The sequence below is a fragment of the Panthera leo genome, chromosome F3 (genome assembly GCF_018350215.1).
Source record: "Panthera leo isolate Ple1 chromosome F3, P.leo_Ple1_pat1.1, whole genome shotgun sequence".
In the NCBI taxonomy this organism is placed as follows: Eukaryota; Metazoa; Chordata; class Mammalia; order Carnivora; family Felidae; genus Panthera; species Panthera leo.
The window spans coordinates 13,226,477-13,250,071 of NC_056696.1; the positions used below are offsets into that span (position 1 = coordinate 13,226,477).

At 45.4% G+C, this 23,595-nt stretch overlaps 1 long non-coding RNA gene and 1 pseudogene across 2 annotated transcripts; both read left to right on the top strand.

Moving 5' to 3' along the window:
* The first annotated feature begins 3,988 nt into the window (after positions 1 to 3,988).
* Positions 3,989 to 23,534, top strand: LOC122212154. Of its 2 annotated transcripts, XR_006199037.1 has the most exons (3): positions 3,989 to 4,233; positions 21,695 to 21,822; positions 22,406 to 23,534. It is a non-coding gene; the product is annotated as an uncharacterized LOC122212154 (long non-coding RNA). The 2 variants fall into 2 exon arrangements; XR_006199036.1 differs by lacking the exons at positions 21,695 to 21,822; positions 22,406 to 23,534 and adding an exon at positions 9,945 to 10,415.
* LOC122212526 lies at positions 20,062 to 20,187 on the top strand (annotated as a pseudogene).
* Positions 23,535 to 23,595: the final 61 nt, after the last annotated feature.

Below are 23,595 nucleotides of genomic sequence, written 5' to 3' on the forward strand. Positions count from 1 at the left end.
CCCTAACCTCACGCTTCCATATGGCCTCACGATATATTATTGTAATTATATTCTCTGCAGTGGGCAAAATGAAACACATGCTGTGGCAGTGGCTGTGTTTTAAGCTGATTGCCGAGGCAGACTAATAAAAAGTGAGCGAGGTCTCCTGTAGGACTGTTTCCACCTATTGGCTGCTTCCGGGAGTAGGATTTCCTGACAGTTACTACTTCGCAGTCAGATAACATCAAATGCCTGCTTCTGGACCTTGCTCTTAGGTCTTTAGACTGCATAGGTGACGATTTTAAGTGGGGACTGTAAGAAAACTTCAGCAGTGTGTACCAGGAAGTTGGAGGGAAATTGAGGATAAGGGCAGGGGGATAAGTGGAGATGGTTTCACGTAATAATTAGAGCTATCATTTATTCAGGAACTACGTTGCGCCAAGTACTAACTAGTTATTTTGTATATGTTCTCTTAATTAAACATCGCTGGAGACTTTCAATTCAGAGCTATTACTAGATCCTACCTTCCAGAGTTTATTTCCTAGTCTGTTGTTCCTCTGCATGTGATCTAGGAGCTGACAAATCTGGCTTCACGTCTTTCCTTTTTTTTTACGTGGGTGCAAATCTTTTTAAAGAAAAAAAATCTTTTTTTTTCAAGTTTATTTATATCAGAGAGAGATGGAGAGAAAGAGAGAGGGAGAGAATGAGTGGGGGAAGGGCAGACAGAGAGGGAGACACAGAATCGGAAGCAGGCTCCGGGCTCCGAGCTGTCAGCACAGCGCCCGACGGGGGGCTTGAACCCACGGACCGTGAGATCACGACCTGAGCCACGGTGGAGGCTTAACCAACTGAGCCACCCAGGCGCGCCCCTGTGTGGGCACAAATCTTAATGCTTTAAAATGAGAGAATCAAGTAAAATGTAGGAATGATAATACCTGGTTAATGGCATTGATGTGACAAGTTGCAGGAGTGCTGATAACACTGACTCCATCTTTGGCCCTCCATCGTTTCCATGTCAGATCAATGGCCTCTTTGGGAGCTACGTCTTCTGGGCCCCTTGGAGATTAACATATATGCCTTACAAATGCCTGCCAAAGCTTGGGGGGCCTCCCAAAGCTCGCTTTGGCCTCCCACGAATCTTTTAGAGATAACTTAGTCTTTCCCCTTTCTGTCGTACAGGTAGTACAAGACCTAGCTGTCAACTAGGCACATGCGAGCCTTTTGATCTCACCACGGTGCCCCTCTGCGTGTCCCTTTGCTCTATAAAATCTGCGGACTGATGTCCGGACTTGGGGACAGTAACTGTGCAGCTGCCATGGACCCCTGCCCCACCACCAGTAAGCTACCCTGGCTACAACTCTGTAAACCGTATGGAGTCCCCTGCTTCGTTTCCCACTCTCAAGATGCCTTCTCAGTTTGGGGGCTACTTCACTGTCCCTCCTTCACCTTCTGAGGCAAGTAGAGTAGATGTTAGGTTTCGGGTGGGATGATAGTGGCTATCCTACAGCAGGTGCTCAAGACACGAGAGCAGCGGTTCCAATTTTACCTAAGTAACGTGTATAGCACAAAAACCACCCGTTACAAAATAGGCAAAGGAGAGGAGTAGGCGTTTCTCCAAAGAAGATATATGAAAGGCCAACAGGTACAGGAATAGCTGCTCAACATCACTGGGCGTTAGGGAAATGCAAATTGAAACCACCGTGAGACATCACCTCATGCCCGTTCGTTACCAGTCATCAAAAAACCAAAGATAACAAACGCCGGCATGGACGTGGAGAAAAGGGAACCCCTGTGCACTGTTGGTGGGAATGTAAGTTGGTTCCTGCACTGCTGTTGAGACTGCAAATTGGTGCAGCCCCTATGGAAGACAGTGTGGAGAATCCTCAAAAAATAATTAAAAACAGAACTACTCTACGACCCAGCCACTCCACTTCTGGGAATATATCCAAAGGAAATAAAAACACTGACTTGGAAACCCCTTGTCCATCACATTATTCACAATAGCCAAGACAGGGAAATAATCTGTGTCCATCGATGAATAAATGGGTAAAGTAAAGGAGTTGTACTGTGTGTATATATATATATATATACACATATATATACACCCATGTATATATATATATATACACACACACATATATATATATATATATATATACACCTGTGTATATATATACATACACACACGTGTATATATATATATTGTGTATAACACTGCTCTGCAATAGGTAGGAAAGTTTAGACGGGATCCTAAGAGTTTTCACCACAAGGAGAATTTTTTTCCTTCTTTTCTTCTTTCTTTTCTTTTTATTGTGTCTATATGAGAAGACAGATGTCACCTGGGCCTCCTGTGGTAATCATTTCACAGTATCCATAAACCGAACCATCATGCCTTGCTCTTTAAGCTTTGCAGTGACGTACGTCAATTGTTCCTCGATGAAGCTGGAAAACATAATAAAGTTCTTTATTTAAGGTTTTGCGAATGCAAAGTTATCACCTGGATTCATAAAGGTTCCGAGCCCTTTAAAGCAACGGAGCCGCGGGTGCTCACAGAGCTAGTGGGGAAAAATGGAAGGAAAAGTCGGTAACACACAGACGCACAGCCACGCGGACACACACACACCCAATCAGGCCCACGGATGGGGTCTTTAACAGTAAACCTAGGTTCACTTACAGAGCTCCCATAACAAATGAGCATATGGTGAGCATTTGAGAGAGAGAACGCATCCTTCCTCGAAGGGAATTTAGGAAGAAAAGGGAAAGAATGTCTTAAAAAGGAGAAGAAATGAGAAAATTAGGGAAGCTCTCTGTGGTTTACCCTTTGTTAAAAATTGCAACATAGGAGCTGATGTCTGCGTTTGGACCTCCGAACTAAGATGCCCTCCTCCGCACGACAACTGGAGAACAACGGGTCTGCGTGCCCTTTAATCCATGACCCCTGGAGATCAAGTTACGCCTTTGAAAGCACTTTTCTTTCTCCGGGCAACTAAATGAATTGAAATTGATGTCCTTAATTGTTTTCTAAATTGCAATTTTTCTCCCCCAGATGTTTTTTATCAGTGTTGAGCCCAATGGGCTCTGTCAGTCACACGGGGAGATGAAGTCATGTGGTAATAAAAGACAAGGGGCTGGGGGAGGAAGGGACATGCCATGCAGTATATTGTCTAATTGAAAAATGCGCCACGTCAATGCCGAGCTTGAAATCTCGGCCTCCCTGAGGGCTACTCTCAACAAACAATGCACACATCTTCTGCACTGGAAAGATTAGGCTTCTCCCCTTTCTCCGTTATTAATTCAGGCCAATGCCAGAGTTTCCTTCCTTTGCCTTTCTCGGGTGACGTCACCCTACTGGAACTGTGGTCGGAGGTAACAAGTTCTCGAGTGAAAACTTGAGCGTGGGAGGGAAGGCGTCAGGGCCAGAGGGTGGGGGTTAGGCTGAGGGCCTTGAGGGACAGCACTGGACCAAGCTCGAACCTTGTAGCGGGGAGAAGAGAGCCGGGGCTTCTAGCCGTGGATGGTGGGAGAAATCGTTGCTGACGATAACACAACCTGAAACGGAGAGGGATCTTGTGGGAATGCAGCACTAGGGAAAGTCACAGAGGCTCGGGCTCAGAAAGCAGACCACTGAAAGCCGGAAGCACAGACAAAATGGGAAGGGTGCACGTGCTTCTCATCGCAGGGAGGACAGGGCTGTAGACACGGGGCCCATGGCAGCCCTTGAGGGAGACTGGAAGGCAAGGAGAGAGCTGATACAGACAAACCTAAGGAAGTGATGGGGAGACCCCTCCCCCAATTCTCCATTATGGAAAACAGAGAAGCACGGGCCGATCTACAGAAGTGTGGGTCTAGAAGGTCCTTAGAGATTTTTTCTAGTCTTTTACCTATCCTCATTCTGTGTTCCACTTGACCCCAGTGGCATGAAATCAGTCCAGTGTTTGTAGACTCTCTGTAAGAAATAACTTGTAACCAATGGGGCTTTTACCAGCCCTCACCGTCAGGAAGACCCCCCCCCCCCGCCTTGTATCAGAAAAAAAAAAGCCTCTTTTCTCTTGTCCTGTCATCACGGAAGAAGGAGGACACCTGGTCATTACAGAAGAAGCCCAATGAATCGCTCATTTAATTTTTTGCTGGTTTAATTGAGCCGTACCTCGCATTTGCTGGAAACAGACTCCAGGGACTTCTCCAAGTTCTTTGATTGCACTGGAATCTTGATGAATCAACCTCTTCTTTGAAATACGAGGACTATTGCCCAAGGTTTGTAATCCTTTGTAATTTTCTTTGTAGTGATGTTTGGAGTAACTAGATTCGAACTGCATGAGAGTCAGTCACACATAAATACCAAAGCTCTAGGGGGAAAAGTTGCACTGTAGGAAGGTGTAGATGGTCAGGGCTTTGTCTGGGTTCTAACATTTAACCTTAGCCTTAACCTGTTTCTCAGAGTTCTTCTCTGGGCTCAAACCATCGCCATCATCAGCACCCTACCTCTCATCTTCTTGTCCTTCTTCCTTGTCTTTTCCTCCTATTCTCCTCTTTTCCTTTCTTTCTGACTTCAACTTCCTTTTTCCCTTTTTCTTTTTCTTGCCTCTTTCCTCTCTTCCTCTTTTTTCCCTTTCTTCGGTTCCTCTTCCTTCCTCTTCCCTTCTTTTTCTTCTTCTCTTGATATCTTCCTTTTCCTCTTCATTTTCTTTTATGTTTCCCCCTTCACTTTCTTCTTCCCCATCCCTGATCCCTCCTTTTCTTTTTTTCTCCACATTTTGTTTTGACTTTTCAGGCTGTGCCAAGACTTAGGGAAGTGTTTTTCTTATGCCATCTCGTTTCACCTTGGTTTCAGCCCTAGATATTTGTTAAAAAAGTTTTTTTGAAACAGAGCACAAGTAGGGGAGAGGGGCATTGGCAGAGAGAAAGAGAGAGAGAGAGAGAGAGAGAGAGAGAGCAGGCTTCATGCTCAGTTCAGAGCCTGACAAGGGGCTAGATCCCATGACTGTGAGATCATGACCTGAGCCCAAATCAAAAGTTGGACACTCAACCAACTGAGTCACCCATGTGCCCCCTCAATATTTTTAGGATGTTTAGTATCAGAAAAAATAAGTAATTTATCCATTCACATGGCTGGGTCTCTGATTCCAAATCCATGCTTTTAATAAAAGCCTCTCTAGGAAGACAATAATAAATATAGGGGGCAGAAAGAGTCAAATAAAATTATAATTATTTAAACGCGGAGCCTGAGAGAAGGAAATGATTTTGTACTTGTGAAAATTTGGAATTAATTGGGGTGAGATAACTATAACATCATGTTATAAGCAATCATTTTTAATGGAAAAATCTATAAAGAAAAATAATAGAGGCAAGACAATAATTTGAAATATAGAAAGATCTTTGTGAGAATAAATACTTATTTATTAGATCTCCCTGAAGATCGTCAAGGAGGAACGAATGTGCTGTTGCAAAGGACTCAACATTCCTCGTGAAATGCATATTGTGAAATGCATATGTATTAGTTAGGATCAGCTATCAAGTAACAGAGGACCAAATTACAGTTGCTTTACATTTTACCAAAAGAAGTCTGGAGGGGCGCCTAGGTGGCTCAGTCGGTTAGTCGTCCAGCTGCGACTCAGGTCAGGATCTCACAGTTCGTGGTTTGGAGCCCTGCGTTGGGCTCTGAGCTGACAGCTCAGAGCCTGGAGCCTGCTTGGATTCTATGTCTCCCGCTCTCTGCCCCTCCTGCACTTGTGCTCTCTCTCATTCTCTCTCTCTCTCTCAAAAATAAGTAAACATTAAAATAATTAAAAAAGTTAAAAAGAAGTCTGGAGATCACAGTGGTTCATTTCATTCTCTTTTTTTACTCTACCATCGTCAGCATATTGGCTTTTGTCCTTACACTTGTACCTCATTATGCTGAAATAGCTGCTGCAGCACCATATTTTCACCTCGTTACATTTAGGGATGGAGGAAAACAACTTTTTCTGTGTGGGATGGTTTTTTCTTTTTTTAAAGCAATAACATAGTTACAAGCTTGTCCCACCCGGCTCCCCCAGCAGACTCTCTCTTCTGTTTTATTAGCCAGATCTGGGTCATATGCCAACCTCTGACTGCTGGCTAAGGGAATGTAATGGCAGGTGGGGCCGGAGAAGGGGCTAAACTTCCCCAAAAGTAGGAAGCCTGGGCTTGCTACCGAAATACATTTGGAGGTTTATTAGTAAGTAAGAGGGGCAGATGGCTGTTGGGTAGATGATGAACAGCGTCTGCTACACCAGTTTATTCATTTCACAGGGGAAAATGCCTTCCTCGGTTTCCCTCAACTGAAGGCAGACACATCTGGGATATTTTGCTTTCAGGCAAAAAAGATGGTGAGGAAACCAGAATCCCATGAAATATTATCATTAGTTTGACTGCTCCTTTCAAACTTTTCGATATTCTGTTAGCATTCTAATCTAAATACTAGAACTTTGAGCAGGAAAGTGGAGGAGAATGGTTCAAAAATAAAGAGCAAGACAAGGTTTGTGTTTTTGAGAGGGAATGGACAAGTGAGGGGTAGGTATGTAAGTAAGTAAACACGTGTCGCTTAAGATGGATGAGGCTTTCCATGTGGCGCATGAAGAAACAGGGCGAACTCTAGTCATGACGAAGGGATGAAGTGGTCGGGGGCTCTGGAAAGGGCTGAAAGATTCAGAAATAGCATTCTTACTTTTTTGGGTGAGCCTGGCCCAGTGTGTCAAGGTCCGCAAGGACACTCTAATATCCTAGAGAGCTAATAATAAGAATGATGATAACAATAATATAGGGGCACCTGGGTGGCTCGGTCGGTTAAGCATCAGACTTTGGCTCAGGTCACGATCTTGTGGCTCGTGGGTTCGAGCCCCGCATTGGGCCCTGTGCCGACAGCTTGGAGCCTGGAACCTGCTTCCGATTCTGTGTCTCCCTCTCTCTCTGCCCCTCCCCCACCCATGCTCGCTCTCTCTTTCTCTCTCTCTCTCAGAAATAAATAAACATTAAAAAATTTTTTTTGATATATAGTTCCTATGGTCAGGCATCTTTCTTAGCACTGTACCTATGTTAAGTCCTTTAGCTGTCACCTGCATTAGAGCAATGATTTATAAGTGGCAGAATGTTGTATGTGTCCCATGGCTCCTTAACTGCAGTATCACAGGCTTTTTGACATTTAAGGCAGCTGCATGGAGAGCTAGATCCAATGGACGTTTGCCCATTGGCTCATTTCTTCTCTAACTCTCATTTCTTCTTCTTCTTCTTCTTTTTCAGTGTTTTTTTAAGTTTATTTATTTATTTTGAGAGAGAGAGGGAGAGTGCATGTGCATGTGCGTGAGCCCGGGCGGGGGTGGGCAGAGAGAGAGAGAGAGAGAGAGAGAGAGAGAGAGAGAATCCCAAGCAGTCTCCGAGCTGTCAGCACAGAGCCTGATATGGGGCTCGAACCCACAAACCATGAGATCATGACCTGAGCTGAAACCAAGAGTCAGAAGCTTAACAGACTGAACCACCCAGGTGCCCCTCTTTCTCTCATCTCTTGACAATTCTTTTCCAGTTTATAGTTTACCAAGGCCACTGTGATCTCCGGTTAGTGTGGTGCAATGCAGCCTCCTTGGGAGGAAGGTACAGTTCCTTGGGAATGTCTATGCTTTTGATTGGTATAGATTCTTCAACTATTTTCCTGTAACTTACTCAATGGCTAATGAACTTGGGTCATTTTCAGAACCGCAGCCAAATATCTTAAAGCTGGCAGCCATAAGTTTGCCTTTTTCCTCCCCTGGAATCCATAATTTCATTACATTATTACCAGCTAGAGCATTCACCAGTCTAGCTCAAACATTTTTGGATGTCTTGTCACAAACTGTTCATTGTTAGATTTTTCTTTTTTTTTTTTTTTTTTCAACGTTTATTTATTTTTGGGACAGAGAGAGACAGGGCATGAACGGGGGAGGGGCAGAGAGAGAGGGAGACCCAGAATCGGAAACAGGCTCCAGGCTCCGAGCCATCAGCCCAGAGCCTGACGCGGGGCTCGAACTCACGGACCGTGAGATCGTGACCTGGCTGAAGTCGGACGCTTAACCGACTGCGCCACCCAGGCGCCCCCATTGTTAGATTTTTCTAAAGGACCAGCAGCCCTTTTGTGAGGGGCAGGGCCCAGTCCTCCATGACAAGCAGGTTGAAAGCCACTGATGGTCCATCTGGCTGCTGCTATCTTGTCAAGGCCAAGGCTAGAATTTAAACCAGGCATTCTAGCTCCAGAGTTCATGTTCTTAACCCTTAGCCTCTATTATCCCTTTAGAATCTGTGTTTCTCACCACTATATTAGAGTACAGAAGTTGTGGCAAGGTTATAAATTCAAGAGCACAACTAATGGGAAAGACCAATCAAGACTGTGTTATAGGGGTGAGGAGAATAGGTCTCACAGGGCAAGGATAAATTGGAATATTTGGGGAAAGAAATGAGGAATAGTTCTATTTGGAAAGGGAACAACGTGGGGGGAGGAGAAATTTGTAGAGAACGAATTAGATGCGTTTTAGGTTGGCTGGTAACTGAGCTCTTTATTTTTTTTAAATTTTTGAATTAAAATTTCTTTTTAATGTTTATTTATTTTTGAGAGAGAGGGAAAGATAGATCGTGAGCCGGGGAGGGGCAGACAGAGAGGGAGACAGAGAATCTGAAGCGGGCTCCAGGCTCTGAGCTGTCAGCTCAGAGCCCCACGCGGGGCTCGAACTCACGAACCGCGAGATCACGACCTGAGCTGAAGTCCGACGCCTGACCGACTGAACCACCCAGGTGTTGCCTTAACCGAGTTCTTTTAAGTTTCCCATCTGAGGTTAGAGCAGAGGGGGCCGCTGGGGGCTGCCGTCCGAAGGGTTCTTTTACTCCTTTCTCACCGTCCCTCGACCTCTCTGCCTCCTGGGGACCGTGACAGCGGTACCAGGCTGCTGTACCAGAGTTCCTCGTCCTGACATGGAGAAAGTACTTTCCAATATCCCAGACCAGCCGCAGTGGATGGAGATTGGGAAGAGGGGCCTTCATCTAGGGAGCAAGTCTTGTCTACCCAGGGATGGAGGCCTCAGTGGCCACTTGCGATTATCAGATGATTGACGTGGCCGGCAGTGGGCCAGCCATCCAAAGTCTTGAGGCCTTACTTCACAATGTAGTAGTTTCTTCTGTCACGTGGAAGGGCGGAATGGACTTCCAGAACCTTGTTTTCCTGGTCTGGTGGTGGACACCATCTTTTTTTTTTTTTTTTTTTAGTTTTACTTATTTATTTTTGAGAGAGCGAGGTAAAGAGAGAGAGTGAGCACAAGTGGGGGAGGAGCAGAGAGACAGAGAGGGAGAGGGAGAATCCCAGGCAGGCTCCACGCTGTCAGCACGGAGCCCGATGCGGGGCTCGAACTCCCAAACCGTGAGATCGTGACCCAAGCCAAAACCAAGAGTCCAACGCTTAACCAACTGAGCCACTCAGGTGCCCCAGTGGACAGAATCTTTGGGACAGCAATTTCATGATCTCTAGTTAGCAAAGAAGCACGTCAGAAGATACTTTCCTGCATGTATTCGTCTGAAGGTCAGATGGAGGCGTGGACCCCCGTGACAGGCTTGCCGTGTGTCCCAGCCACCAGCTTCCAGCAGCTTGACAACTGTATTTTCAAGGAGTGAGGAACCTGTAGCACTTAGGGCATCTTAAGGTACTGCATCTCATGCAAATATTTCTCTTTAAATGTTTTTTAATGCTTATTTATTTTTGAGAGAGAGAGAGAGACAGAGACGGAGACAGAGTGTGAGTGGGGGAGGGGCAGAGAGAGAGAGAGAGAGAGAGAGAGAGAGACAGAATGCAGAGCAGCTCCAGGCTCTGAGATGTCAGCACCGAGTCCGATGCGGGGCTCGAACTCACGAACCAGAAGATCGTGACCTGAGCCGAAGTCCGCCGCTTAATCAAGTGAGCCACCCAAGGGCCTCTCAAATCTTTCTCTTCACAGATAAGAAAACTGAAGCCCAGAGAGATGAGAAGATTTACCAAGCTACGCCCGAGACCTAGGATCCAAGGCTCTTTGCCATACACACTCCTGCCTTGGATGAATGACATTCTGGAAATGCAACGGATAACTATTACTGTGGCAAGTAGTATAGAGAAGGGACATTAGAAACTGTGACAAGGGCAAGCCAGTTTGACTCGGCACGTTGCTTGAACCTGAGGCTTCCTGGATGCTAAATTGCAGGAGATTACATGCATGGACTGAGCCCTGTTTTGGGGGATTAATCTCCTCGCCCACAAGAAAGTGAAGAACTCCGCCGTGCACATTTAAGTACTACTATTCAGGGAACTTGGAGAGGTCATTTACCAAATAGCTCCTTTACCCTTCCCACCAAGAATTCACTACTTTAATTGAGGGGAGTGGTTTTTTTGGAGAATTGGCCGGCCCGACATAAAGTGGCATTGTAAATTTCAATCCTTTGCTTGCCGTTCTCTGGGGTTTTACTCTTTTTTTTTTTTTTTTAAATAAAAACTTGTTCTGTAAAGGTAATATGAGTTCCTGGTTAAAAAGTTTTTGTGAAATCCAAAAGAATATGTAAGCGAGAAGAGAATCTCCACCTGAATTTTGACTCTGAGGCTTCTAGATCTCTTTTCTAAAGACAAAACCCCCCAGAAGCTTCTTCTGGTTTCCTGTAAGTGTATATTAATAGAAAATGGACTCTTTGTATACGCACGTTGGCATACCTATCTCACTGTATTGTACCTCTGCTTGTCTCGCTTCATGTTTTTCAAAGATTATTACCGATCAGCATGTAGAGATTTATCTCATTCCCATCAATTGCTTTAAAAGGTCGATGAATTCTAGGCCACCCTATTACGGTTCCTGTCTTTCTAGAGCCTGCCACGTGGCCAAACCCTAAGCGGTGAGTTTAACCTAGCAGATCTCATGGACTGGTCCCAGAGGGCCTGATGCTTCTAGGCCCCAGAATCCAGGAGCCCCCTCTCCACCACGTAAACACCCGGGGCGACTGTCCCGTAATGGGATCATCTGTCCTGCTCTGATTCTCAGATGACCTTCCTGGTGCGGCTTGGAGAAGGGGGTGGGTGGAGTCTTGAGAAGCTGGCTTGCCCTGCATTTGTCTTCTTGGCTGCTCCGGCCGCGCGGGAGTATGGAGACCGTACTGGGAGATCTCTCCGAGGAGACATTGGGTTTTGCTGGCAGGCAGGCCTCCAGGCCGCTCAGCGGAATGTCTTTGTATCTGTAGCTACAGGAGGAGCCAGGAGGCTGTGCTTCCGGGCCAAGGGAAACACCACTCCAGACTCAAGACCACGACTTGGCAGAGACTCTGGGGCCGGCTGAATTTAGGAGAGGGCCCTCTCCTACCTCTTCCATGCCCGAACCACTCTTTCCCACTAACCCTGAGAGGATGGGCTGGCTCAAGGTATCTGGTCTATTCACTTGCCTGGGTGAGATGGATTCCCACCTCATTCTGGTACAGCAGGAAAGGCGAGTGCCTCTTTCCCTCGCTGGCAAGGAAGGAGAAGGCAGCCAGAGTCGAATCAGACCTCTCGAGAGTCAGCAAGAGGCTTGGTCTCTGCTTAGACAAATAATCTCGAGGAGCTCTAAATCCCCTGTTCATTGTGAAAACAGACAGTGCCAGAGTAAAACAGAATTAAATTGTTTCTCTTTCATGGCAGCTGAAGTGTAAAAACCATTCTGTTCTGACCTTGTGGCAGGAATATCCTGACACCTCATAAATTATCCTAAGGGCTCAGGGCCTGGGGGGTGGGGGTGGGGCTTGGGAAGGCTGCAGGTTCAGGCTGCTGTCAGCCCTGAGCACAGGCCTTCCTTCTGGCCTTTCTGACAGGCAGGCACCCGTGTTAGGGTGTGGAGGAAAGTAGTTTCCTCAAAGTCAGTTTCTTCTGAGTTAGGACAAGTATTTCCCCCTCCTTTTATGTATTTAGAGTTTGTATGGCCACAGGGCCTATTCCACGGGTAGTTTGTGAAGGAGGCAGGAAAAGCATGGTGACGTCTCCCGAGGCTGACAGAACCTCTGAAGTAGTTTTAGAAGCCTCCCATTTTCTAAGGAAGAAAGAAAAGGGGAAGGAAGGAGAGGACAGAGTGAGAAGGACACAAAAGACGCAGAAATGAATTAAAGGGGAAGGAAAAGGAAGGAGGGAGAAGGAAGGGTGGGTGAGAGAAATGGTTTCCATTCAGATAGGGCCTCCCACCGCCACCCCCACACCCGGTTGGTTATGGGAACCGAGGCCACCTCCTCACAGGATGGAAGTCACAGTCACTTCCTGGCCCCCTGGCGAGCCTTTTCTAGCTCCTACATCCATCTGTGCCCTACACACAGTAGGTGCTCTGTAAATGTTTGTGGAGTGGAAAGATCCACAGATTGGTCTCCAGAGAGGGAAACGGATGTATTTTGGGAAACTCCAAGTATGTAGAACAAAGTCATTTGGGGCAAACAATATTCCTGTAGACTGAATCACCATAAGGTTTAAAGAATCTGGGTATTTGTGGGTGTGTCTGGACATATTGTGTGTGGGAGCGTGGGTGGGTGGTCTGGACGGGTGGGTAATAAGTGACAGGAGGGCCCTTGGAAATATAAAGGGCTCCATAACTACTGTAAAAATAAAACTGGGAACAGCATGCCCAGACCTCCAGCCATGCAGTGACCAAACTTGACCTTGGCAGAGATGAATAATATTGTGGAAATGGATTCAAGAATTATTAGTCAATGTTTTCAGTCCCTATGGGCTTTTTTTTTTTTTTTCCCAGAGAACTGCTGGGTGGTTTTTGGCAAATGACTGCACAGCCTGTAGGATTCCAGAGCCTTTCGAAGCTCTTTCTAGACTCTGCTATACTGATGTTTTTTTTTCAAAAATTTCTGGTTCTTTTCTTTCCTAATGGGATGTCTTTTCTGGATCCCCCTTTGGGAAAGGAGTGTGATTTCTCATTTGCTTCTGCTTTTAATTCCTTCCTTGCTTTGAAATTATGTCTTAAGCGTTGCTCATAAACAGAAAATAGATCCTCTTCCTGATTCCTCTGGCCTGGAGAAGAACAGCTCGTTAAAAACCTGTTTACACCCAGCTGCAAAATAGGTCATAATATATTCTCTTCTTCAGCTGCCCCAGGGCACAGATACATACTCACTGGGATGCACAGTGTGTTGGTGAAGAGAAGCAGGGCCAAAGAAGTGTTTTGGGGGCTGCGATCGCAGACAACCTGCCAAGAGAATATTCTACACTATCCACGCCCCCACTGTGGGTGCCTGACAAGGTTGAGTTGCTGATACGTATCTTCATACATATATCTGCGATCACCCTATAGCAAGCTCTCATATTTAGTTTCGGTGTTGTTGTTAGAGGAATAGTAATTTGGAGGGTTGGTAACAGATCCTTAAACCCTGCAGGTATTTTGGGTATTGGGTAGTAAACAAGTCCTAGAAATAAAGTCTCTTAGATGCTGGGGATTCCATGCTACAGGTACAGAGTTAAGGAATACCATGTACCTTGATAACCACCTTGAATACTGCATGCCTATTTTCTTTACGTATATTTTTGAGGTTTACCTAATCATCCCCCAACTAATCAGCCTAATTCTTGATTCCACATGACCACCTCACTCTTAAAATTGCCGTGCACATCTGCCTGTATTTATGTTAATTTTATGTATTTTATTTCCCTCCCATTAGACCTTAATCTCTTTGAGGATAGGAATCAGCGCAATCTTTATTCCATATACACAAGTGCCTGGGATTGTTTCGTGAATCCTATGTGTAGTCAATCAATGCACTCTCCGAGGAACGTTTTAATGTGAGGTTGGCTTGTTTTCCTAACTTCTTCTTCCATCCCTTTACTAGTCAGCACATGCTCAAGAAATGCCGATGTGAGCCGTGGGATGGCATAATTATGAAAAAAAAATACAATTCTAAAATTATATAATACACTTCAAAGTCAAGAGTAAATTACCTATGGATGTTCCATGGCTTTGTAGGTAGCAAGATGGCATTTAAATTGTAGGTATACATTTCTGACCATAAGCAATCATCCATTTGTTAATATAAAGTATCTATTCAGTTACTAAATATTTGGATGCTTTCCCTGAGCTGTTCCCTTTTTTCTCCCTGGGGCATTCTATCGGATCCTTCACCATCAACACCTCCTGAATTTGGAGTCTGGTCCCAAAGTCAAGGGAACTGCACATAGACAATCAAATAAATTTGCTCTGTTTCTAAACAAGGTTCTACACCCCCTGGCACCATTTTCCCCAAAGTACTGACTCTTGAGGTCCCAGGGCTCAGATAATGCAAAGTCATCGCTCTAGCTTATTACTCCAATCTTCTCTCCAGACCTTCTTCCTGGATTGCAGACATCAGGTCTTTTACTCCCATTGTAATATTGGGCTATGTTAATCCTGGACGCATTCATGAAATGCATTTCTACAACTTTCCTCCTCTTTCCTCTGCCTCGTGGCCATGCTTTGAATCCTGGACACCCAGCATGCCTCTCCTGATGTACCGACAGCTGCCTCTCAATGTTCTTCTGCATTAATACCAACCCATCCTAAGATTATTTCCCTCAGAAGCTTCCCCTTATGCAGCTGTCTTCATGAAAAAGGCAAAAAACCTATTGAATAAATTAAGAGATTGATTGCAATGACATAATACTTTGGAAATATACACTCCTTATTTGACCTCTTAGAGTGTAAGATCTTCATTTTAGGGCTCCAAATGCATTCATCCATCCCTCAACCTAGGGAAAGATTATGATTTGTTGCACAAAGAATTCAATGAAGGAAGATAGGAAAGAGTCAGCTTCTAGGACACAAAATAGGTTTTGAACAACGGTCTGGAGAGCCAAGCAGGCATTAATAGGAAAGTTTTCCCGAACTCCCTCACTGCTGTCTTTAACGTTTGAACAACTCAGCCTGGTGGGCTTGTGCTCTGGGACTCCTCCAGGGTTGATAAGACAGCTCTTCTCCTTTGAGGTCTAGGCAGCTCCCAGGCAGCCGGGGGACAATGGATGGGTAGTTAAAAAAAAAAAGAAGCCAATCCTCTTTTTTTGGCTCTGGAGATTGGAGGAGGAGAGTAGGGGAGAGAGTAAAGCAGTGAAGGCATCAGACATTTCTCACTTCGTTTGCCTGTAGGTAAGTCAAAGAGAACTCCAAGAAACAGGTTGACACGGGCGGAGGCCAGCTTAGTGGCTGCCCTTAAACCAAGCTGGGTCACAGTCACACCGACCTGATCATGCAGAAAACTCAGGCAGAGAAAGGGTCTGCAGTTGACATTTTCATGAGCCATGGTTGCATAGATTTCAGAAGGAGCTGAGAATCTCCCTATGGAACCTGGCAGAGGGGGTGTCACTGCCCTGGGGGAGGGGTTGAAGTGGTTCCACGGGGAGGATTGCAAGGCACACGTATGTCAAACCAAGGCCTAATGAATGGGACCTCCGTGGGGTCTCTGCCACCGACAGACGTGGAGGTGAGGCAGCGTCAGCCAAAGGTTACTGCTGAGCGGAGACCAACTAGATGGCAAATGACCCTGACCACAGACCTTAGCTGTGGAATGCCAGCAAGGTACACAGCACCTTGTTGACAAGGACGGTATCCCAGAGCTGGAAGGAGGGGGCAATGCTTCCAAAGACCCTGCCTTTCCCTATGGCCCTCGAGGTCCCACAGTCACCTCCCTCCTCTTCAACCTCCTCATTCATTTGTGCATCACTACCTTTAAGCAGGGGGAAGGAAGGCTTTCAAAGAGGTTTGAGATTAAAAAAAGGTTTTTTAAATTAATGTATTTTTATTTTTTGAGAGAGAGAGAGAGACAGAGAGACAGAGAGAGAGAGGGAGCGAGCTGAGGAGAGGGGCAGAGGGAGAGAGAAAGAATCCTAAGCAGGCTCCACACTCAGAATGGAGCCCAGCATGGGACTCGATCCCATGACCCTGGGATCATGACCTGAGTCAAAATCAAGAGTTGGACGCTCAACTGGCTGAGCCACCCACGTGGTCTGAGATTGGGAGTTTTTAACAACAACAAAAAAAGACATTACATACTTCTTAAATAGACGATTTAAATTATAGGATCAAGCTGAATTTTAAGTGTGACTGGATTATTAGCATCATTAGTTTTTCTCACCCACCCTTTGAGGCAGACTAGATTGTTTACCAATGAAGTGCTAAACCTTCTATGACTCTGCTTTTTCTTATTTGCAGTGTGCGAGATAAATATTGTGATTCCCGTCACATAATGGCTGACAGTAACTGAATAATTTGCCTTTTCTGGGATATGAATATATTTTAAAAATTTATTTATTTATTTTGAGAGAGAGAGAAGAAAATGCAAGTTGGGGGGAGGGGTAGAGAAAGAGGGAGAAAGAGAATCCCAAGCGTTGATAGTGAGAAACCTGGCATGGGGTTTGACCTCATGAACCATGAAATCATGACCTGAGCTGAAATCAAGAGTCGGACACTTAACTGAGCTACCTGTGTCCCTGGGATATGAATATTTTTAGTGTTGATTTATTTTTAAGAAAGAGAGAGAGAGAGAGACAGAGCATGAATGGGGAAGGGGCAGAGAGAGAGGGAGACACAGAATCCAGAGCAGGCTCCAGGCTCCGAGCTGTCAGCACAGAGCCCGACGCGGGCCCGAACTCACAAACCGCGAGATCACGACCTGAGCCAAAGCTGGACGCTTAACTGACTGAGCCACCCACGTGGCTGAATATTCAGGTGCCCCTGAATATTTTAATAGGTGAGTCTAAGAGGTCTAGCTTAGTAAATTGGAAGACTCATTTTGGTTTTTCTTTTACGTAGTCTTCGTGCCCAACATGGAGCCTGAACTCGTGACTCAGAGATCAAGACCTGAGCTGAGATCACGAGTTAGCTACTTAACCATCTGAGCCACCCAGGCACCTCTTAAAAGACTTAACGTTTAAAGTTTAGAACAAGAGTTGACAAACTACAAGCTGAAGACCAAATCCGGCCCACTGTTTGTTTTTGTAAATAAAGGTTTATCAGAACGCAGCCATGTTCATTTGTGTATACATTGTGTCTGCAGCTGCTTTCATATTATGAGCGGAGAATTGAGTGGTTGCCACAGAGCCCACGTGGCCCGCAAAGCCAAACGTGTTTATTATTTGGTGCTTTACAGAAAAGGGTTGCTGACCCCTGGTGTAGAATGATATGGTTTTGTTGAGCATCTTGTCCAGTCCCCTTTCCACACAGACGAACCCACTGAGATCCTGAGAGGTTAACTGACGTGTCCCACATGAGGCAACAAGTAAGGGGAGGGGTCAAAGTAACAAAGCGGGGCATTTTAAACACGGTGAAAGGAGAGTGGGGACACCTCTACAGGGCCGGGCTCCTTTGAATATTTTTGTCTTAAATAACACCCCCGAGATGACATGATCATTATGAACGAAACTTACTTAATAAACCCTAGAGGAAAATAAAAATGCTCAGCGAAAAGTCCTTTAAGCCTGTGAAATTACCTGGGCTTTGTGACAAGAGACAGACTCCGTCCAGGCAGCGTGCCCTGTGGCACACCGAAAGGCCCTGCATTCGGAGACGGTCACACATTCTCATTATATTTTAGGCGACTGGGTCTCAAAGGAGCGTCTAGTGTCTCATGTTGCACGGCTGAGGGATTTGGAAAATGACCCTAAAAATTGAGGGCTGGAATCCCACGTGAAACTGCAGCTGGGAAGGTGTCTGCAGCCCCGATCTGTTCTACGAGGCTGACAGGGGGGAGACAAGGGCGGTGTCGTTCCCAGGCTCTTGAAGACACCAGGCGACCGAGAAGCAGAACGTAGGATGGCTGTTAACTTGCTGTCTCTGCTCTCCTTCCTCAGAAGCCTCTCCACCTGTTCTCTCCTTTCGTTTCCTAACCTCGCAGTCACTTTCCACCTCCTGCTGTTAGGAGCTGGCCCTGTCACTCCATGGACGTAGGAAGGGTTTCTCAGCCCTCACCTCATTTGACCCCCTCTGAGACATCTGACATTTTTGCCCACGCCCTTTTCAGTAACGCTCCCTCCTCCCTTGGCTTATGCCCTGAGCATGTGATTTCCCCTGACTCGTTGCCTCTCCCCACGCCCATTCTTCGTCTGTCCACCGCCCTCAAATGTGGACCGTAGGGTCCCAGTCTCTGTCCTCTGCCTCTTTGTATATATTCACCTGCAAGATGTCATTTACTCTCCTGGTTTCAATTGCCAGAGAACTGGGGGGCGGTGGGGGCGGGGAGGGTGTCATGTCTCAAATCTGTTTCCTGCCCGTATCTCTCTTCTAAACTGTCCCCTTCGTGCCCATTTGTCCACAGAACACAGCCGCCGAATGTCGCTCACGTTGACTTTCTCGATCCCAGAAAGTCCAAAGCTGACACCATGCTCGTTCCCCTAAACCTAATACTTTCTCTGATATTCTAAACTTATCACCCATCTGCTCCAAACCCTGCAGTGGATTCCTGGAGCTACACAGAATAAGGTTACTTAATTCCATGAAGCCCTGCGTGACCTGGCTTCTGGCAGCCTCCTCTTGTACTTGACCTCTACTCTCCCCGTTCTTGCTAGTCCTTTGCTGGTCCCTTCTGGGTGATTTCTCTCTTTCTTTGCTCTAGTTGAAATCCCTTTTCCTTTGTCAAGTCGATGAGCATCTACTGAACTTCCAAGATTCAGTTCAAGTACTGCCTTCTCTATAACCCTCCCCCAAGGCAGTGGACACTAGAAAAGGAAGGCCCTGGAATGTGTCATGCAGACATAGCAACTCTGTGATGGCAACTTGCTCCTTGCTGGGCAAGACTTTAGCTGGCTGTAGTCCGTTGTGGAATTTTCCAGTTCCCCCACCCATCTGGGATTATCTTAGCAGCCTCACTGAAATAGCTGTGGGGCCAAGTGGTAATTCTTGGAGTAATTTAGTCAGATGACTGTCAGTGAAAATACCTCTCGAGAAAACAATGCAATAACTAGAATGAGGATAATCTTAATAGGGGTAGAATATAGCCCTTCACTCAGCATTTAGACTGTTACAGAGATGCAGCGCCATGGGATTCAGGAGCAGGGACCCTGGAGTCGAGGTGCCAAAGTTTGAATTCCGGCTCAGCTATTTACTAGTTTTGTGACTCTGGGCAAGTTTCTTAGATTCTAAGTGCCTCAGTTTCCTCACCTGTAAAATGGAGGTGGCGATGACAGGATCTTCTAGACAGGATTGTGGCGAGAGGCGAATTTATACCGATACGTATGCATGCGTACGTGTGTATATTTATTCACACACACACGTTACTTAGAACAGTGCTTTGTAGTTAATAAGTGTGCCTATTGCTCTTTTCAGCTTACTAGATGACTAAGGGAGAAACCAAGGTTCAGGAGTCCTGAGGAAGATCCAGCTGGGCAGCTCCCTCTTTCACACCAGTAAATTCAACCAACGAGCTCCCAGATCTTCAATTAAACCACACGCTGAACGACACTCGTATATGTCTTGTGTTTGCGTAGGCCGTTATACTAGGCAAATAACTTTCACTTACTGTTATATTAGGTCGCAGTAAAAACCAGAAAAGAATGAACAGGCTTTTGAACAGGCAACCCTTTATTTTATGTGCAAATACTTTGATGAATGCCTCCTTCCAGAGTCTGAGCGAGCAATTACAGAAACTTCAAACACCAGGGAACCCCATTAACACGAACCACTGTGTGCCCCGGTACATGCGATTTCCATGGCATTTGACTCCCACAACATCCAGAGCTTAAGGAGTAGGAGGTATAGGTACTATCGTCCCCGTTTTACGTATCAGAAAACAATCAAACAGAGATAAGAGTCCTCTGTTTTCTGATTCCTGTCCTATGCTCATTCTCGGTGTCTGTTTTTATTTTTTTTTATTTTATTTTTTTTTTTAACGTTTATTTATTTTTGAGACAGAGAGAGACAAAGCATGAACGGGGGAGGGGCAGAGAGAGAGGGAGACACAGAATCGGAAGCAGGCTCCAGGCTCTGAGCCATCAGCCCAGAGCCCGATGCGGGGCTCGAACTCACGGACCGTGAGATCGTGACCTGAGCCGAAGTCGGACGCTCAACCGACTGAGCCACCCAGGCGCCCCTTGGTGTCTGTTTTTAAAAACATTTTTCAATCGCTTCTCGGCCTTTTGGCTAAGATCAAGTGTAGTATCTGTTCTTATCAGTTTAAAAACATTTTTCACGCCTGGTATTTAAAACAAAACAACAACAACAAAAGGCCAGGCTGTGCTGAACCAATTTGCACCCTAGGGACTCTGTCCTGAGGTTCCGTAAAGCCCTTTTGATAGGTCTGTCCAAATTCGAGGAATCCCTTCTGATGATTCTTATACCTCCGCTGTTACTGATGCTGATCAAGGAGACTAGTGGTACAAAAGGAGAGGCAGGGGATAACAGGAAGTAGAAAATCGTTAAGCAAAGACAACAGGCTTATTACATATTTGCCTGTTGTTCCCTAGCCACTGCTTTGTCGCCTGGTGCTGTCGCGTCTGTCTCCTGTTCCCTGTTTCTAGCACCACCAATGACTCCATTCCATGCTGTCGTGATTTCTGGCCTAGAACACCCTCCTCAAAGATATGATCTCCCTACAGCCGTTCTGACAGCCTTCCGATCTGTTCTCCACTTTGTCGCCAGAGTCATCTCTTGGAAATACATATCTGATCACCGCACTCCTTTTTGCTTAAATCCCCTCGATGGATTTGCATCGGCCTTGAGACAAAACTAAAATTCCGCATCATCTGGCTCTACCTGCTTCTGGCAGACACTGCAGGCCATTAATAATACCCATTCCCCTTCCTCCTGCGACATAGATGATTTATATATCCCAGCATCCCTTACTCCCTTACTGTTAGGCGTGAGCACGTGACCGAGTTTCGCTAATGGAATGTGAGCAATGGTGGTAATTGTGCTTTTCGGGCCCAGGCTCCAAGAACCTCTGGGAGGCATCTTCATGACCCTAACCAGGTGGCTGGGATGGCGATATTCATGTTGACTTTGAAAGATGACAGAGTCTCTGCCAGTGGATTCCCTAGGATCCCTCATCACAACCTTTAACCTGGAATTGCCTTGGAATGTTATAGGAGAGACAAATAAACACTTATTGTCTTGAGCCATGGTGGGGTTAGGTCTATTTGTTGCCGTGGACTGGTCTTCTGTAACCAGTATGTTACATTTCCTGCCCCATCTACCCCCAATATTGCCCACGCCCCACGTTTCCACACCAGCTGAAGAGATATTCTGTCATTTCCTCATATTTTCCATGCTCCCTTCTTCTGTGGCACTTTGAATATGCTATTAATCGTTCCATTGACGCTTTTTGGTCAAATCTTGTTCATTCTTCAGATCTTAGCTCAGGTAATCAGGGCATCTTCCTACTTCATGGAAAACTTTTCTGGACTCCAGCGCCCCTCTTCTAGGCTCATCTCTCCATGTACTCCTCTTTCATAGATCTTGTGATGACTGCAACTTTGCATTTGTTTTTGTGCTTACTTAGTTACTTAACGTCTCTTCACTAAAGTGTATAGTTCGTGAAGCCCGGGACAGTGTCTGGTTTTTTTTTCCGTCAGCATCTGCACGGTAACTTGACATAAAGACCATAATTTTTATTGAATGAGTGAATCAGATTATGAATCCATACCATTAAAGGAAAAAAAAAAAAGCCATGGTAAGTGTCGTATGTAGTTGCAAATTATGATGCAAAAAATATTTTTTCTCAATATAAAATGTTATTTTGCCACTTTGTTTTTAAGTGCTTTCAGTAACCGCGGATGTGCTTTGAGATCATCGTCTCGAGGACACGGGGCTTGACGCACCAGCTTTATACTCTGGACCTGCCTCAGCTTCTTCGTCTTGAACATCTCACTTTTCCTCGTAGTTGGTAAGCACACGCAATTCCTGGATTGTTTTTTTTAATCTAAGAACCCTCTGGTTGGGGGAAAATGCTAGAGAATAAAACACGCAAGGCATAAGTGACATTCTAGATAGAACCTTTTGTGTGACGGGGAACAAAAAGGTACGAGCTTGATAAAATCGATCTGGGGGCTTGAGTTCTAGTTAGGGTGGCCACACCCATGCGCATGTCTCATGCGGTATTTGGGACACACTCATTCCAAAAAATTACTTCCTGTTTATCTGAAATCAAATTTAGCTGAGTATCCTATAGTTGTGTTTACTATTTATAGTTGTATGTACTCTATCCTATAGTTGTATAGCTCTATTTTCAGTTCTGCCGCTTAACAGAAACCTCACCTAAAATAAGAACTTTACCTGGAGACGACTGTGTGAAGCACCATACCTGAAATGCTTAGCATGGCGTCGGGCACTATGTGTTGACAGTTAGTGGTCAAGAACTATTTATTCTTGTCATTAATGTATGTCATAATAAAAGCTTCTGTTTATTGCAATAAGATTCTGTTACATCCAATAATATGAGCTACCGTTTATTGTGTGTCCCACTCTAGGCAAGGTGTCGTTCTAAGCCCGTCACAGGAAGCGTTCTATTGATTTCTTCCAACGATCCCGTAAAACAGGCATCACGCGATCTCTACCGTACAGCTGAGACCCAAAGAATATGGATCACCGCTCCCGGGTGATACCGGGTGATAGCGGTGGAGGCAGCCCCAGATGCAGCTGACTCCAGGACCTGCTTTCTTAACCTCCACGCCACAATTTCTGCAAGCCGCAAATGAGGCTGGGTCCCTTTATGAATGAGCGTTCTTTCATATTTAATAGGACTGCCTTCTCTCAGCCCCTATGGAACCCTGGGGAATTGACTCAGCTGCCCACCTGGTAAATCAAGCAGCCATTTTGCATCCAGAGCTGATTTTATAGAAATCTAAATACAGTTTACTAGGTTTACATGTTAGCACTAAAAGGAAAAAGTTCTCTGCTTACCTTTTAGTTGGGGCAACCCTTTGGTTTTATAGGCTTGTTTGAGTAAGTAATTATTCTGGTAATGCCAAGGCCTCCTTTATTGAGTCATAAATGCATCCTGGACAACTCAGAATAACTAGCAATCCCTTTCCTTTGAACCTAGCAGGCAAACACGGGTTAGCTAGATGTGAGTTGGCTTGCCTGCCCTTGCAGGTTTCTCTTTTTCTCTGGAAACCTCCTACGAAACCATGTGAAAGGGGGAAAGAGGATCAGATAATTGGGATCTTTAAGATGGTTATTATGAAAAATGTTCTGGAACCAATTCAAATACCAATCAGAAACCACATTGTTCAACTAAATCACTTTCAGATGCCACATAAGATACAAAATACAATGATTTCCAGTTTAAAAATATAATGTTCCTTTAAAAAAACACAGTATTTTATTTTATTATTTAGAAAAAAACCCTGCCTTGGCTGGAATTCAGGCCCGTCACAGATGATGTACAGACAGGCTTTGTGCAGTTCCCTTCGGATCCGGGGCCTATGGACCTCACTGTAATGTATTTAAAAGTTCCTTAAAATGGATGTGACGGCTGTTTTCTTTGTGTATTACAGAAATATACAGAGTTCAGAGGCTCCGTGGCTACACTTCAGGCATGTATGTCATTGAAGGAATGAAAAAAATATGATGGCCAAATGCTGTATTAAAATCCCATTAGAAACGCTGGGAAGAATTATGGCTCCAGTCTCTTTTATCTGACAGGCGTCAGTTTGGT